Below are 10644 nucleotides of genomic sequence, written 5' to 3'. Positions count from 1 at the left end.
AATGATCCAGGTGAACACAATCAGTGGTGTACACAGAACTTCTTGTTGTGAACCCGGCTATCATAGATAATACTAATGGGCCAGATATGCATATCAGATCCTTCAAAAGGGGTTCGTTTTTGAAGGATTTGATCCAGCTAGGGCATCTTTTTTGGAGAGTACAAGCAACATAGAAAACGTCGGTTTTCAACTTTTACACCTTCAATGAAGATTCTATGAGGCTGGATAGCCCATAGTTAAGAATTAGCAACATTGAGAATTGAGTAATCATGTAACACTTGAATTATAATCAAGTTCTTGTACACCATAGACAGAATTAAACGCGAAAAGAAACACAGCTATTCACAGAAATTTACAGGTTTTGACCATCCATGATGTACAAGTTAACAAGGAAACAGAGCGTAAAGTTGTGCATCAAGAGAATATCAATCGGAGGATGGCCCCGGAGAACTTGAATGACTTCTCTGTCTCTTCCAGACAATGGTTCTTCTCCTCTCTAGTCCAGTTCTGAGCAAAAGCATCGATGAAAATGGATCATGCTAAATCGTTAATTACGAGTTACGTGAAAGAATATGATAATAGTTTTAAAAAGCTGATAGGATTATACTTCTGCAACTTTGTTCAGCTTATCTCTAACATTCTGCAGCAGCTGAGAAAGGTCGCCGTCCCATTTGTAGAATTCCAGCTCTTTCCTGTCGAGTATCTTTTCAGCTACCTATAAAGTAAGAAGAAGCAAGATTGTGGACAGTAACTGGTTGTCACGACCCGAGCTGAGGCCCTGGACGTGGCACGCACATGATACTATAGCTAGTTCGAGCGAACGTTCTGGCATATCACCCGAGCATACTTCTAATACAAATGTATAAAGCGGAAGTAATATAGAATTCAATTACGATTTTCTAAGGAGATAAAACTTCACCAAAGTTTATTAATACCGCATAATGTTCAACAATACCAATAGTTTTTATAAATGAAGACTGAAAATTACAAAGTTTGCTTGACAACTACACTAGCCTGTGAAGCCTCTAATAAGTACTAATACTGAAAGGAAAGGAAATACAAAAAAATCATCATATCTCATCAAGCCTCCTGGTAGGAAAGAGGCTCACCAATAACAGAAGTTAGGAATCCTAATGAGGTGCCTGACCGCGAACTTGAGAGCCAGAACCTACATCATGAAACGATGTAGCGCCAAAGACGGTCAATATGGGAATGTATTGGTATGTAAAACCATTGCAAAAGGGTAGTACAACAAAAGATTAGAAGTAACAATAAGAATCAAATATAAGTGAAGGCATCTGGAAAGGAACAAGAATGTAAACTAAATTTATAATTGACAATATAAAGTAGATTTAAATTCCTTTGATTATTTGTGGGAGAGAGTAGTGAACCGTCATAAACCACCATGTGAGCACATGGAGCCTGATCTCAGCCCGACCAGCTAAGCCGTCCTATACCTTGCCGGGCATAGAACGTGACATGACATGATTTGCTAGCAAGTATCCATGGTTAGCCCCTTTTTGGGACACATGAAAAAAAGAGTCATCCGACTTGCGGAATAATCTCTATCCTATGTCGGCAAACATAGTTTCGGGCATTTGTTGTTTAAACCTATGCCTTCACGGTCAGCTAACTAACTCCCTTATGCCCATGGCATTGACTTATTTATGTTCAAAGCGTTACCCTCGTTAGGCTCATGTTCATAGTTTGGCCGTTTTAGGCTCATATTCATAGTTTAGCCGTTTTAGGCTCATGTATATAATTTAGCCCTTTTTGGGCTCATGCTGGGAATTCAACCACTTTGGGTTCATAAGATTTTTGTTTGATACCTTTTCATAGTATACTGGACAGTAAAAAAAAATATTCTGTTAATGGTTCATGAACATGACTTTCACGACTCTTGAGAGATTATGGTTAGGAGTTAACTAGAAGGAAAGCAATTACACATAGTGTAACAGTTGGTATAAGCCAAATCTGTTCGGAAGCAAACTTTTAAAAAAGTGATTAAGATCCTAACTAACATCTGGAAAATTCTGTGAAACATTATTATAATTATTAATGATATAATGAATGTCTCGCAACTCTATAGTACTTGGCTAAAATACATTTACAGAAGGGAAGTATACTGCAGAAATCTGGCCGACATTGATTTTTGACGGTACTGGCAGATTTGAGTTTGCAGATTTTCTCAAAATTTCCTAGGGAAGATTCTTAATCTAGAAAGACCCCAGGTTCTTAATCTACACGTCAATTCAAAGAACATCAGACCAGATAGCGTGTGGAGGGAAGGAGAAGTAGAGTTTATCTCATAGTTATCAATACAGTTCAGAACAGTTTCAGTGATAGATTTTCATTTCCTAAAGAGGACCACAAGAACTCATTTTCTGGCTATTTGAGAATTGAGTTACAAAGCTGCAGATATAAAAGCATAAAGAGGATTGTCATCACAAGAAACCAACCACAACATGACAGTCGAAGAGTAAACTAGACAATTCATACTAAGATCTCAGAACATAGAGTTTCCATTCTTTAGCCGCTCACAATTTTGGTTACCAATATCAGCCAAGGTTATGAAGTTTGTGTTAATAAATTGTTTATTTCAGAAGTTCAAGAATTCCAAAGAAATGGCAGTCCTTCCTACTTGTTATTTGAAGAATTTCAGCATATGCCAACATAAACTCGAACTGGATAGGACATCAATTTAAGAGATAAAAGGGACGTTCTTTATGTTAATTAATCCTAACATCTTTTAAGAAATTTTGAAATAGAAAATACTTGTTGAAGATTATTGAGACCACGATGTTATTGACCGGATAAGATTTAGGTTCCAGATTTAGCCAAAACCAGTCCATACGTTATGAATACATAAGCACTTGTTAAGACGCCAAGAGGAAATAGAAATAGAACTTGACAGGTTGATTTGTTTTTAATCTAACTTCTGAATTCAAACATCTATACTCCATCTGTTTGGAAAGGAGATTACAAAACAGATTTGGAGAATAAGAAAACATCATGAAACGTGAGCAAAAGATGGTTCTACATACCTCAAAACATTTGAAGAACTTGAGATCTGGAGAAGGGATTAGACTTGTTTTCTTGAATGAATTTCATCAGATTCTTGAGATTTGAGTTTTAGAGGAGGAATAAGGATGTTTATTTATGGATATCATATGAAAAACTGATGGGGAAAAGTGAGGTTTTATCCTGTGAAACTTGAAGAAGGCAGGGAGGTTTGTATTGTAACGTGTAGCTGATGCATAGTAAGTCTAGGAGTCTTAACGTATAAAATTAATGGAGCCTTGGAGTAATTGGTAAATTTGTTGTCATTTGTCCAGGAGGTCACGGGTTCAAGCCTTGGAAACAGCGTCTAGCAGAAATGCAAGGTAAGGCTGCGTACGATACACCTTTGTGGTGGGGCCCTTCCCCGGACACCGTGCATAGCGGTAGCTTTAGGGCACCGGGCTTCCCTTTTTTTAGGTTTTTTAAGATAGGCATCAGTTTCGTTTGGACTCCATCCTATACAAATCAAGTTTGATTCTACAGAAGTTGTAAACATGATTATACATGATAATCCCATTTATAGTACTATTATCTTTGAATGCAGATTACTGATAATGTAGTTGAATGTTTCACCTCTCATGCACACGTAGAGAAAGCAAAATAGAGTCATCAACCATCTGGTCAAGAAAGGAAAAATTGGAACAACGTCATCGTAATCACAAATTTTGACAATTCCTCCATTATATTCAATAGAAGCAGTGGCAGCAGATAGTGTAGGAACTATCTCTCATAAAAAGATTGTGGCTTGTAATAACTGTTACTAAGATCAAACTCTAGCCCAACCTGTTTTGAATCAACCCACTCCCCACCCCATGTCAAACAGTTATATTTCTCCCTAATCAATGATTAAATCACCCGTTTACCAAAAAAAAAACTATAAAGTGGCGTATGTGAATGATAAAGTGTTCAAAGACCTTACCCTTATTTTCAATAGTTTCTCATCTCAAGAAAAAATAGTTCAATGCATTCCAGGAAAAAAAAATAACAAAAGTACAAGAAATAAAAGATAATACCAAACAACAAATAGTAACAAAACAATAACTACAATAAAATAATATAATAGTTGAGGTATAAGAAATAACAGATAATAACAGATTTTGAAGAATAAGAAACTATCAGAGCAATTCTATGATTACTTATATGAATCGACTGCAAGACCAGCAACACATTACTACCTATTAACCTTCTACCTTAATTTGTATCCTTCATGCTCTTTTATCTAAGGTCATTTTCTCGATAAGTTTAAATTGTGTCACGTCATGTCTAATCACCTCTCGCTCTTCAGACTATCTCTACCTCTTCTAAAAACATCCATAGTCAACCTCTCACACCTCCACATTTGCGCATCCATGCATCTTCTCTTCACATGTTTAAACCATGTAAGGTTCATGATCTAATATATGACCTGTGCTTGAGAGAAGTTCAAAGGGTAAACGTTCATTCAAAATGCCAATCTATTTGTATTTCTGCTGGTTATTTTTTAACTGTTTTTCGCCAATCACGGCTTACTCCTTTCAAATTACTCAAAGTCTTGGACTTGAGAGACGGTATGATTGGTGTTTTCCCTGTACAGATACTAAGCCTCATCTGGTTGAGGTATCTATCATTGCGATGCCGTGAGAATTTAGACATACCTCCAGAAATTTGCAGGTTACGGAATCTGCAGACATTCATTGTTCAAGGGCTGCCTGGTCAATCAGTTAAAACTATAACTTTTCCTGAGGAAATTTGGGGACTAATGCAATTAAGGCATCTCAAAGGGAGCAAATTTTATCTGCCAAATCCCCCAAGCGTATCTGCTGACAAAGGGAGTCACAAGGGTTTTTCAAACATACAAACTACTTCTTACTTGTCTTCCCTTTGTTTCACGAAAAAGGTTATTTCGGGGATTCAGAATGTTAAAAAATTAGGCGGCAAGCTTTTTGACTTTGAGCTTCACAACAATCTTGTCTATCTACAGCAAATTGAAATATTGAGTTTTATATATTGTTATCGTATCCTTTCGCCAGTGACCAGTGTAAAAGCTTTTCCAGCAACGCTCAAGAAGCTGAAGTTAAGAAGTACTTATCTAAGTTGGTTGTAGTTAGACATCATAGCTGAGTTGCCTAACCTTGAGGTGCTGAAGTTGATGTATGAAGCTTGTCGTGGAGAAGAATGGCATCCAATTGTTAGGGGATTTAATCGATTGAAGTTTTTGTTAATTGAAAGAAGTTTTTATTTTCTAGTTTGTTGGGGGATTTGGTGTAGCTTGTTTCGCTTCATAACATTGATTTCTTTGTAACAATTCCTCTTAACATATATATCACTTGTGTTGTTTTGGAGGCTTCCTCTTTAAGTTTTAAATGATGCATATTTATGTTGTGGGAACTGGATGATGGTTTAGATTGAAAACTCCAAGTAAAGCAAACAATGTTATAAATAGTCCTTATAATCTGCTATTCTATCTCTTTAATTACTACATCAAATCTCTATAATTACAAATATACTATAATATATAGATTACATTAATATATACAACATTCACTATTAATTCATGATCTTTGAGTTGTCTATCATGCTAACAGCACACAGATCTACCCTCGCCTTGTGATAGATAGAGAGACTATTTTCCGACAGACCCTCGTTCAAACACCACAATAAGCCTTGAAAACACCAGTGCCTGCTTTTTGGACATATTTAAAATACCCAACGCTTTCATAGGGCTTAAAGAGTAAAGGATGTTCTTCGTCAACAAGTTCTTTTGGGGATTATAATTGAATGGAGAATCTATCACTGTCTCTAGCCATTGTTACCTTATGAATAGGAGAATGTAGTCGACCATTTATCCCTGCCTGTATAATACATTTTGCAAAAAATATTCTTTTAGAACTAGTTTTGGTATTATGACATGTTACTGTAATAAAAAAAAATGTGTATTTCCGACATATGTTTCCGTTGGAGATATGGGATTTTTGACCGAAAAATGTCACGACTCAAGCTGAGGCCCTAGACGTGACTTGCAATCCAAACTAGTGAAGGCCACCACTATCCAAGTATCGAATGCTACTAAGGCCACTAATGTAGCATTCTTCTTTGTTGGACTAAATCCTGAGGCTAAGGCTCCTGACTCATTCTTCTTTGTTGCACTTTTAGGCACCAAAAAAAAAAAAAAAGAAAAAAAATTGATAGCGGCGATAACATAATGAGCCAAACTTCTAGCGGGGGCAAAGTTAGACCTTTTCGCAATAGGGGTCTTTCTCGAACTTCTTGCGAATTATGCGTTTCTATTTGATAATTACTAACATAATACTTGTTAAGTTGTTATATGTCCCAGTGAGTAAAAAATTAAAATACTTTGGGAAAATGCTCTATTACCACCTTGAACTATACACGAAAAGGCTGAGATACACCCGAACTTTAGGAGGGTCCTATTACCCCTTTGGACTAATTAAAACAGTACTTTTGAAAACCTTAGTACCTACGTGGCACATATGTGACACAACACACTGAAGGATCCACGTAGGCACACGTGTATACAACATATGTGGCACGCATAAACTATGGAAGTGTAAGAAACACATCTAAATGATCATCTATTAGTTTGAAACACACCTAAAAATTAACTAGACTAAATATTCGTTTACAAACTCATTTAGATGTGTCTAGCCATTAAAAATCCGTCCACCAGGCATATTTTTATTCTTTTTTGCTAACACATTTTTTTATTGATTTTTATTAATTTTGAGGTGTGTTTCTCAAACTAGCGAGTGATAGTTTTGGTGTGTTTTTCATACGCTCAATAATTTAGGAACGAAATTAAGAAAAAAGAAGGAATAATTGAGTCATATTCACTTTATGAGTCAAAAGATTTTCTTTCTTTTTTTTAAAATAATTATTTGACACCCTATCTTATTAGTTCTTTATTGACTTATTGGTCCATACAATATTAGTGGCATAAGTGATTGGTACAACAAATTGGCCAAGGTCTATTTTTACATAATTTCATAAGTGAGATTTGGAGAAGTCAAGTGTATGTAGATCTTATTTCTACCTTACGGAGGTAGAGAGACTATTTTTGAAGAACCCTCTCTCAAAAACAGTAAATCAAATTAGTTATAATAAAACAAACTACAGTGAAGAAAATACGACAACTAATAAAAAAATCAGGACATAAAATTCAGAGAAAGAACAGGAGAATAAAAATAGTATGATGCCAATTGAAACACAATATAATCATCTTTAACTTTAATTTTAAAGAAGATAAGTCTCCGGTACCCCCCTCGAACTATGATCAAAGTTGCTACGACATACTCCAACTTCACAGGGGTCCTATTACCCCTGAACTCAATTTTAGCATATTTTTATCACCCTTTTGTGCTGACATGACACCTTTATTACAAAAAGTGAGGCCCACGTCAATAGTGCCATGTCAGCTATAAAGGTTGACAAAAGGTGCCACGTATCTAAAAAGAATGACAAAAATACATTAAAATTTAGCTCAGAGGTAACAGAACCTACGTGTAATTGGAGTAAATCGTAGCAAATTTGATCATGGTTCATGAAGCTTCTAAATGCTTTACTTTTCTTAAAGTATAATAAAGGTATATATCAAAGGAATCATCTTTTAGTAACTTTTTATCTTAAAACTACAACTGATGTATACTTCCACTTAAATAGATAAAACCACTTTCCCCACATACAACAATAATTGAAGTTCTCATCCCAATTTATCACAAGGCAATAAAAATTAATACTACCATTTTAGTCATTCTGAGAGGTATCCATTTTTCTCTTGATTACTGCTAGCATATCTTTTGTGTTTTAAACCTTTTCTTCATATATTCATATTTGTGTTTTTTATGTTCTTATCTTATAGTATATTGTTGTAGTGATCAGTTGCTTCTTCCCAACTATTGAATGGTTAGTTTCCCTAATCTAATAACTATTAATTGAGTGAACACATAAGTTTAAATTATGGTGTCACTGTGTAAGAACAATGTAAGTATATCTCAGAGTCTGAATATAAAACTGCTGATCCAAAACTACATAAATCTGTCAGCGAATACAAAACCCGACATAAACCTAGATAGGATGAGGTAGGAGGTCGACTCTAGAAACATAGAGCGGTCACTACCTCGGATATAACAAGTCTCCACCCGAACTCAGCAATCGTGCGGTGCACTCATACTTAGTTCTGCACCAAAAGGGTACAGTTGGGATGAGTATGGTCCACTTGTACTCAGTAGGTATTATAGGCAGACCGAGCAAAGTAGAAAATAAATTATATAAGATACACACTATGGGAACGTCACTGCAATCAAAAAAGATCCCAAATGATATCCCACACCGTCTCCACTGACAGTTCTAATATAATACATATACCAAGTACAATTACAAAAGAGAAGTGCAGAATAGTTAGACATCAAATCAAACACGCAGGTACAATCACAAAGAGTGCATAATGTATGAAATGCAATGAGAACGTGTCACGATCCAAACCGGGGCTCTGGCCGTGACGAGCATTCCCGAACCGTGAAGGCCCAGGACGCCCTCTGTCTATCTGGTAATCATGCACAACATTCATGTAATAAAAGATAATGCGGAAATTAAAATCTAATACGGAAACATGGTCAGTCTAAATGTTATCATAATACTGAAAAATTGTAATCCAAAATATATCTGGATAATAATAATGTCTAACTCAGTCTATGAAATCTCTACTATGAACTAAACAAAACTGTCTGAAAACTGGGACAAGGCCACCAGTAGACCAAAACATGACTAAAGATAAATATCTGAAAGTAAACAGGCCTTTTGAAATATAGAAGGCTCACCCCTGGACAATCTGCTCTACGATCTGAAATATCTACTATTTATCTGGACCCCTAGACTGTGTCTCAAAACCTGGAAGAAGGGAGGGGGGTTAGCACAAATGTATTGGCACGCGAAACAATCCAAAATAAAGTATTTGAACATATATATAATAGATGAGATCAATTTTCATCAACACATCACATATAAAATAGCTTCTGAAAACACATGGGTTTTATTTAAAATCATAAGACATTCTTGTCAAAGCAATTTCTGATCTTTGTATTACTTCTAGTTAGGTGGCACTCCCCTACAAGTCTGCTATTCCACGGGCTATACGAAATCCACTATTGACTCGGCGGGGAAGCCCCCAACCCAAGTGTGCCACAAGGGTTGGAGTGTCTGAGTCTGATACACCACACGACACTTAAGCCAGCGTACAATAATATACCTGGATCGGCAAATCACAGTTTTAGACAATGAGTTGTCTGAACTCACGCCTTCTTTGGGGACCACCTAACATCTCTTTATGCCCAATTTTTAACCTTTTCTGAACATGTATCATTCTGAAATTTCTTAATCATGAAAGTATGATAAAATCTGATTTCTGAACTAGTCTGTGTCTGTTATGGCATTTTTCTGAGTTTGTATCGTCATACCAAGACTTGCAAGTCCTATTTCTGAGCCATAATGCATTAAGCATGATCTTTTGTAGTTTCAGACCACCCAAACATGTAATTTTCATAAAAGATTTCATGTTCCGAAACTCAAGTCAAAACCATGCAAAAACTTTCATCAAACATATGGTGGTCATGTGGTTTTGGGAAAATTATGCACTCTTTCATTATATGTATATTCAACATTTACAACCCTCTCTTTCGTGTTCAAAATCGTATTCCAAACATAGCAAAGTCAAAGAATTTCATATCATGATTTTTTCAAGACGTATTTCAAAACAATCTATATCATGTGAAACATGGGAAAATTACATCAAGAGAGGGATTTCATGTAAATCGTGCTCTCAATTCATATTTCAAGGCAAAACACATATATACATATACATATAATTTTCAAGTCACTATGGGGGAAAGCCAAAAGGCTAAAACAATATCATTTAAAGCTTCTAAAACATGAATATATACATGAATTCAAAAACCCCTTTCTTAAAACATGATATCTATGCCCATGAGAATTTAGAAAAACCCCGCATACCTCTATTTAAGAAATTGATAGATGATCCTTGAAGCCTACGATGTGGAGATTCCAAATCTCTAATTATCTTCCAAAACCCACGGTTGAATCTTGAGTTATTTGGGATTTTTGTTTGAAACCCTAAGGGGGTGTTCTTGAGAGAAAATTTGAGAAAAGGATTATATTTTGATGAATTGGGAGCTAAATCTAATGTTATAGACGAAATTTGGGTGAGGTGAAATGACTAAAATGCCCCTAAGAAAACAAACAAAGTCGAAACTGTCCCTCAGTTGATAAACTGACAGGCTGAAGTAAAATGGGTATAACTCCTTACTAAGATGTTGAATTTGGATGAAGCCTATTGCATTGGAAAGAAAACTCAAATAGCTTTCATTTGATATGTAGCAGCTCTCCCAATTCATTATATTCAAAGAGTTATGATCATTTGAAATTGACCCTGAAATGTTGAAAACTAGGCAACAGGCTATGCATTTTGCTACTGTTTTGAAATCCAAACGCAGCCTTATGCGTTCTAAAAAAATTTCGAAACTTATCCGAGATGTACTATGAACTTGTCCGATCGTAACGCAATGATGATGTTGT

General features: G+C 35.7%; 2 long non-coding RNA genes across 2 annotated transcripts; both read right to left on the bottom strand.

Annotated features, from left to right (window-relative positions):
• Nucleotides 1-211: 211 nt before the first annotated feature.
• On the bottom strand, nt 212-3322 carry LOC107852563. Its single transcript, XR_007049389.1, has 3 exons — nt 3045-3322; nt 608-1168; nt 212-507 (listed from the first exon to the last, which is right to left on the bottom strand). It is a non-coding gene; the product is annotated as an uncharacterized LOC107852563 (long non-coding RNA).
• Nucleotides 3323-5472: 2150 nt separating this feature from the next.
• On the bottom strand, nt 5473-8956 carry LOC124890837. Its single transcript, XR_007049388.1, has 2 exons — nt 8874-8956; nt 5473-5891 (listed from the first exon to the last, which is right to left on the bottom strand). It is a non-coding gene; the product is annotated as an uncharacterized LOC124890837 (long non-coding RNA).
• Between the last annotated feature and the right edge of the window lie 1688 nt (nt 8957-10644).

Source organism: Capsicum annuum, unplaced genomic scaffold (genome assembly GCF_002878395.1).
Source record: "Capsicum annuum cultivar UCD-10X-F1 unplaced genomic scaffold, UCD10Xv1.1 ctg2582, whole genome shotgun sequence".
NCBI lineage: Eukaryota > Viridiplantae > Streptophyta > Magnoliopsida > Solanales > Solanaceae > Capsicum > Capsicum annuum.
Note: the sequence above shows the minus strand (reverse complement) of the source record. Positions and strands in the feature narration are given on the sequence as shown.